The sequence below is a fragment of the Dasypus novemcinctus genome, chromosome 20 (assembly GCF_030445035.2).
Source record: "Dasypus novemcinctus isolate mDasNov1 chromosome 20, mDasNov1.1.hap2, whole genome shotgun sequence".
NCBI lineage: Eukaryota > Metazoa > Chordata > Mammalia > Cingulata > Dasypodidae > Dasypus > Dasypus novemcinctus.
Window position 1 is genome coordinate 27,829,791 of NC_080692.1, and position 8,180 is coordinate 27,837,970.

Consider the following 8,180-nt stretch of genomic DNA (forward strand, 5'->3'; position numbering starts at 1 on the left):
GACTGTGGCTTCAATACCATCTGGTTGGAAAGAAGTCCACCCCTACCATAATTGTGATTTTCAATCAGCTCCACTCACTCATGCCAGGGACACAGTCAAAATGGTGGCTACTAGCCTTTCCCACCTTGGAAAGGTTCAAATTTTACTAGTCCTTACAGTTAAACTATTTTTAATGCAAAATTTATTATTCAGCAAATAGAAAAATGCCTGATTATTTACAAGGAAATACCCAAAACACATTAGGCAAGATAATAATACACCTGTTCTGGATGCTGTTATTATACTGGTTAATGCACCAGTATGTGTATGGGATCTATCAAGTCATTTCCTTCATAAAGTCTTATTTTGTCTGATTATTTCCTTTGGAAAGAAAGTAGTTCAAACCATTTGAAAGCTAAAAGATTTAGCCAAGCATTTTAAAAATATGGAATGACTAATAGAAATCATTTTTATACAATTAATTTTATTTTAATTTTTAATTACTATGGTTTTTTAAAGATACATTGATGACAAAAAATGTCACATTAAAAAACACAAGAGGTTCCCACATACTCCATCCCCCATACCCCCACTCCTCAAAAATCAACAACCTCTTTCATCATTGTTGTATGTTCACTGCATTTGGTGAACATATCTTGGTGGACCACTGTACCACATAGATTATTGTTTATATTGTAGTTCATGCTCTCCCCCAGTACATTCAGTGGGTTTTGGCAGGATCTATAATGCCCAGCATCTGTCCCTGCAATATCATGTAGGAAAACAGCTAGTCCCAAAAGTGTCCCCACATCTCATCTCCTCCCTCTCCCTGTCCTCAGCAATTCAGCCAAATTAACTAAGCAGTAGCTGATGTTGGTCCCTAACCTTCTCTATCACCCCTAATTTTGCATCAGGAAGCTTCCAACTCCAGCCACAGAATAGCTCCTGTGGTGGCATGTGCAGCCACAGTACGATGAGAAATGGCCTCCGCTGCATGACATGTATTTTTCCAGAGAGGCTGTTGCAGGTCCCACACATGTCCTCCTTGCCAGAGGTGAAGCTGGGTTTAGGCTGGATCTGCAATCTGATCCAGATGGGAAGAAGCCAGTCTGTACAAGCTCTGTGATTTTAAGTCTGCTATGCTTCCCCTCATGCTGGGTTCAGAGTTCAAATGTTGGCTACTGGCTCCTTTCTGACTTGGTCAGGTTGAAACTTCAGCTGTTCATGGGATTTTATTTTAGTCAGCTGAATTTACTAATCAGTATCTGAAGTTATTGCCCAAGCATGGCAAATAATGGGAAAGAGGGAGTGTTTTATAACTTTTAGAAGGAATCATGGGTCATAGAGCTATTATTTGGTCACCGTGTCTTAAAATCTGTGTGTGTTTGGTTAGAAGGCACTTGGATATACATAATAAGCTGGAATACTACACATAAAATTCTAAAAGTAACACTCAGAAAAATAAAAGTGTTCAAATCATACAAGACGGCTTACTCATTCTCTTGTTGATTCAGAATTGAAGGAAGAGAAACAAAGCTATTTTAGAGTTTGTTTTTTAAATGATAGGTTATAGAGTAGTAATCATATTACTATGTAAACAGAAGTGTTTTTTCCCAGAAAGATGAGTTAAGCATGTATTTCATTTATATAAATGTCTTTTACCCCCTTAAAGGTACTTTAGTTTACTTATATCACATAACACAATTTGAACTTTTATTCTTTCCAAACTTTTCTCTTTCTACTAACCCAAAAGCATTGCAGTGAGGGACGGATTAGATGTATGGTGACCAAAATACATAATGAAGTCTGATATGGGGCTGGAGAAGAAAAGAAATCTACACACCAATCTCATAACCTTTTGAAAGAGTTAAAGGAAAACTAAAAAGATGGATGTACCAAACTATTGGAAAGTATGTACCTCGTAATTTTGTGTAAAGAAAAAAAATATTAGGAACTAGGAATTTGAACAAGGTCTATAATGTACAGGGCTGGACCAAGGACCTTTTTAATTTGCCCTCACCTACAATTTGAAGAAAATTATTCAATTTAGGAATTCTATGGAACGTATTAATTTTTAGAAATGGAATGTAAGCTCTGAAATGTATTTAAGTATGAGAGTCACACCACAAAAGACCATATCCAATTTACCTGAGCATATGAAAAGATAACTTGCACAGTGCATAAAATAGCCATAAAATTAACAGATTATTATAAATGATTGATAGAAATAATTGGCAAAATATAATTTTATAACCATTATATTACAACAAAAAGATTACTTATTCTACAACCATCCTGTCAATAAAACTAAAGTAAAAATAAAACACCCCGATGATAATATCACCACCAAACTCTATATTTCAGGGGATATTCACCTGCTAACTATTTTTCTTCTATCAAAAGTAAAATGATACTTTAAAGTGAGCTAGTGGTAATTGCATTGGTTCCACATTTTTTTCTGAGTTATTTTATACAATTTTGGAATGTGAGATTATATTTCCTTTTGGCAAAAAAAAAAAGTGAATATTATGGGAAAGCTTTCTTGTAGAAAGTTTTATTTGAAGAGTGAGACAAAAGCTGTTAGATAAATAACCATATCAGTTTTATGAATTGTACATGGTCTAAACACGTACAGATCGGAGGGACTTTCTTTTTTAGATCTTAAAATTGTTTTAGAGGAAAGAATCCACCAAGAACAACATGTAATGCCTGTTCCTGGAGTTAGATGAATTTTAGGTCATTTTAACTTCCAAGATAATGTTATTTTTGTTTTAATTGCAACATATGGCACAGAGAAGCCTTAGGTAAGAATCAGATAAGAATAAATGTTATTATAGAGCTGACAGTAGATTGGCTGGTGTAAAATGATGTCCAAAAGAGCTTATAAAATTGGAAAATTAGTTTTGCCCTTACCAAAAGATTTCCTGCAGGGTTATTTATAAGCATGTCATACATAATTTTATAAACATTTCTATTAAGTTTTAAACAATGATTATTCTTTTTCATGAGATAAGTATTTCTATGAAGATTTTATATTCAATCAAGCATGTTACAATGCATTTGCATTTCTTCAATTAGGGATGTCTAGGACATATTTTTAGGAGTGACAGAAATAAGGAAAAGTTGCCTAACATTAAACTAAGATGATGAGAACCTGACATCTATTTCCCATTTCAATACTATGCCTTTTAACAAAGTTATAGCATTTAGTATTTCTTTAGCAAGTGTGTGTCAACATTAAATGGAACATTTTGTCCCTGGTTCTATATTCCCACTTTGTTTCATTTAGAACAATTTATTCCATTCTCAGCACTGCATACGAGCCTTTCTAAGCTTCATGGTAAAGGTCCCCTAGGTCTGCAACTTGCAATAGGCACATCTGTCATTAGTTTTGACAAAAGTAAAAAATGTGTTCATTCTTAGACAAACTTAGGAACTTGCAATTCTCACAGAGAGTTCTTAAAAGGACCTGTTACAGTGGTAGATACAGTTTTTTGTTGTTGTTGTTTTTTAATTCTATATATTTTTTAATGAGATAAGTTGTAGTCTCAGAAAAAATCATTCAAAAAAATACAGAATTCCCATATACCACCTCTACACAGTTTTCCCTTTAATTAACGATTTGCATTATTGTGGTACTTTGTTAAAATTGATGAAACAATACTATTATAATTATACTATTTACTAAAGTGCATAGTTTACATTAGCATTTATGTTGTACAGTCCTATGGTTTTTAAAAACATTTATTCTGATAACGTAGCTAGTCTATTTTATTCTTTTTGCTTTTCTATATTTTCTAATTTTTCTCCAATAAACATATTTCTTTTAAAAAAAAGTTAAAAGGAACTGTTAAATAGCTTGGCCAAAATGATCAATTTTATACTGCACTTATCAAAATAGCAGGTCTTTTCAGCTAGTGTATATTCTTGATAGACATCGATGACAAGTTTCTTGGCACTTCATTTCCAGATGTACCCAATAGAAAATGAAAATAAGCCAATTCTTATTGGGTACTGTTCAGACAGGAACAGACAGGATTATCTTTACCTTGGGAAGAAATCACTTTCAGGATGAAAACTGACAATGGTTATGACAAGCCCTACACTGTGCTTTATCTGAATAAATCCTAAATAGTTAAGAGGCTTAGGGTTCCACTTTTTCCCTACTGTGACATAGATCTTCCTACTACTACTCCCACCTTGGAACAATAGAAATTTTCATTTTCTGTGAAATAAAAATAATTGTGAATAATTATTTCTAAATAAAGGACATTTAGTTCTGAATTTCTCACTTCCCAACTAAACATGCAAGCACATAAAATGATGTTTAATACTATAAAGGATCTGAACATGGCCTTCCACAAAAAAGCTGGAAAACAGGTTATCAACTTAAATTGTATCAGTTTAAACAACATCTCTGAAAACACTCATACAAGAAAGATGAGAGCTGCCAAAAGATTCTGGCTTGCTTTACAGCCTCCTGAACTTTCATCAAAGGGACATATTAGGAATAATCCTTCCGGGTTTTGGTTGTTTTTATTGTTGTGCTGTTGTACTTGGGTAAGGCTGGAAATATGTGCCCTCCATTCGTGGCAGTGGTCCACTGGCAACTGCAGTAGCTGGAGCTTATGGCTGTTTTTATAATTTTTATTTTTATTTTTATTTATTTTTATTTTTTTAAGATAAAGAGATTACATATTTGTTACATAAAAATGTAGGGTATTCCCATATACCCCATTTCCTATCCCTCCCTCACTTTCCCACATTAACAACATCCTTCATTAGTGTGGTACATTTGTTACAATTGATGAGCACTCATAATGGAGCATTGCAACTAAGTGTGGATTATACTTTGCATTATACTTTAAATTCCCCCACACATTTTATTTAAGTTTTGACAAGATAAAGGTTGTATCTGTCATTGCAACATCATTCAGCATCATCCCATGTCCTGAAATGCCCCGATATTACAACTATTTTTCCCTCTCCTTCCACTCAGAACCTCCAGTGACCACTGCATCCACATCAATGTTAAAAATTCTTTTATTGCTCGAATATCCATAAGACTATGGTAGAATATCAGTAAGTCCACTCTAGTCCATGGTTCACTCTCCAATGCTAAGAATTCTGGAATGGTGAGACCCACTCTGCCTATAATTGAGAGAGGGCTTGGAGTCCAAGGAGAAAGATGGATGGTTCATCCGTGTTCACAGTTGTAGACTCTTTCTGTTCCTTGGGTTGGTTGCTGCTCATCATCTTCTCCTTGTTAGTTGTCCTGGGTGAGCTCAATGAACTGGAGAGTAAGAAGTGCCACTCTGCTGAGATTCAGGGTCCAGCTGGCACATAGAAGGCCCAAAGAGCTAAATCCCTTAGATGAGAACCTATCAACTTTAGAACCAATTAAGGCTCAAATGGAAAGGAAAGAAAAACCACGTGTAGGGAAAAAACTACTGAGTTCAACTCTGTCTCAATGGGGACCATATATTCCAAAGTAGGGAACCCTGGGAAGGTATCAACAGCTGAGCAGTCACCACTGCCTATAGTGTTGTGGTGTCACCAGAATCCACAGGAGCCCTGCTATTTGCTATTTATTGTGGCAGTCAATTAGATACTGCTGAGATGTGCATAAACTTCACCTCTGGAATGAACTCTGGAATGAAACACTTTGAAGTTTCTTAGTTATATAAGAAGTTATATAGTTATATATCATTTGTCTTTCAGCTTCCCTCGTTTTGGTTCAAGGACTTTTTCTAGTTGCATTGCTAGTTGGTCCTTGGTAGTAATCCCCCAGGGCCAGGGTAGCTCATACCTGGGAGTTTTGTCCATGCTTCTGGGAAGGTAATGCCTTTATATACTGAGTTTTGCTTAGAAACACGCCACATTTGAGCAACAAGGAGGCTCTAAGGAGGTAAATCTTAGGCAACCTATAATACTAGGCTAAGTTTCAATTTTAAAAGAGAAGTCTCATAAGTACAGTCATCAGTATAGGGGCCCATCAATGGTCCATCCTCCTTTACTAGTCACTGCCCCTATATTGGGGAATTCTTGTTGTCCCATTGGAGAATGTGGCAGATCGCCCCACTATGGGAATTCCTTATTCTTTAGGTTATTGTGTGGACCTCCGCACACCATAACAATGTTCCATGAACATTTGAACACATTCATAAACCTTATAAGTTTGCACCAAGTGAGCCTCCTCCCGTGCATTCCCCATCACTGACACCCCACCCCAATGATCCTTCCTTGCCATAATCATAATCCATCTGTGATTCAAAACATCTTCAAAAATGAGGCAAACAAAATAACCAAGTGAAATTACTAAGAAAATGAAATAATAATGATAATTTTAAAAATTACTAATAAAATACAAAAATTTAAAAGAATTTGAAATAAATAAATAATAAAAATGTTAAAAATTAATTTTGGCATTATGTCTTTCATCACTGTATGATCTGTTGTCTTGTATGTATATAGACACCTTTTTTTTCATTTATTGTTCCAGTGCCTTAGTTTTCTCTTTTTATCTTCAAAGAAGATTTATGTTACAGAAAAGACATACACAGAATATAGGGGATTCCGATAGAGCAAACACCCTCCCCCTTTTTCCTTTTCCCTATTGATAACATTTTACCTGTGTATAGTACATTTGTTACAATTGGCGCATAGGAATTGTTCTAAATGATCTTACAATGATGGATACAGGCCATCTTAAATTTTATCAAAATTGACAGGAGTGTGTGGTCCAAGATGTGAACCATGATATAAATGATTGGCCATGGTTAGTAGCAATGGTCCAATATTTGTACATCAACTGTGGCCATTTTGATAGATTTCAGGGTTTTACTAAACCAAGAATTTCTTACATCTTGGATTTCATTCAAAAGGGCTCCTTTCTGATATTCAAATTCCTGTATGATACATTAGGTTTTCATCAACTGCAGTTTGGTTTGTGCAAATTCCAGCTCAATTTCCATCTGTTGTTTCTTAAGTAAGCCGTCTCAACATCCATATCAACTCCCTCATCCTCTCTGTTTATGACTGCTAGTTTCAAAGCACCCTCCTTGCTGAAAATATCACTGCAGTATTTACCTGCAATCATTTAACCCTTTATCACTTCCAGATCTTTCTTGCTGACTGCTTGCTGTTTCTCCATCCTAGTACTTAAATGGGACAAATCTGTTTATACTTTGCCATGAGAGCTGTAGTTTTCTTTATTTCATATTTACCTTCTCTAGCTGTTTCCCAAATACTTCTTTTAGCTGGACAATTTTTTCCTCTTGCTTCCTCTTCTCTTCCTCAGTTTTAACCTCAGTCTCCACTAGCCTAAGTTTGCTCAAGAATGAGCTCCTTATTCAACACATCTGCCTTGCCTTTTGCCTCAATTAAGTAATTCTGCAAAGCAATTTTCCTAGTTACTAGTCTGTGGGTGAGCTCATCATTCTCTTATTCCAACCTCATGCTGGCCTCCTGTAACCTTCACTTTCTTGTGTCTACCCATTGGGTCTTCCTGCTGCAACTGACTGTCACATTGCCTGATATTCTTTCTCATGATTCTTCAGCTTCTTTGTTGGTACCAGCGATCTGGGTTTGCTGATGGCCACCAGGCTAGTGAGGAAGTCGACATCATGCAACTGACTGAAATCATGTGTGTCATAGGTTACCATAAGAGAGATACTTTTGTCATCTTGCCAGCTGGCTTTTCTGCAGCAGCTATTGCTGTCCCAGTTACAGACCACACTATCCAAGGAAAAATTGTAATGAGCCCCTGAAGCATTTTTGATCTCACCTTTGAAGTCTTTCATTGCTATCAGCTCTCTTAATTTTCTCTTCTGGTTTTCAAACTCTTTATTCTCACTCAGTGTCTTCTTGATGTCCTTTATCTCTTTAACCATATTGGTTTTTACCCATTAATTTGATTTGGGGAAATTGTTTGCATCTCGTTAATTAGTGGTCCCTAATCTTGTACCTCATCTGGGGCTTTGAGACCTTCCTTTTTGGGGTCCATTTCTTTCATTTTCTTATGGTTTGCAATTTTTTTCTGATATCTAAGCATCTGAGTAAGATGGTGAAATTACTCAGATGCTCAATTTCTCTCTTTTTTTCCTAGAGTTTTAGGGACAGGATTTTGTATGTTACTGCTGTTCTTTGATTTTCTGTTCTACCTGCTCTGGGTCTTTAGGAATGTTCCTGAAATTTGATCA

At 35.7% G+C, this 8,180-nt stretch overlaps 1 pseudogene; it reads right to left on the reverse strand.

Moving 5' to 3' along the window:
- Nucleotides 1-6,758: 6,758 nt before the first annotated feature.
- On the reverse strand, nt 6,759-7,871 carry LOC101425622 (rab GTPase-activating protein 1-like; annotated as a pseudogene).
- Between the last annotated feature and the right edge of the window lie 309 nt (nt 7,872-8,180).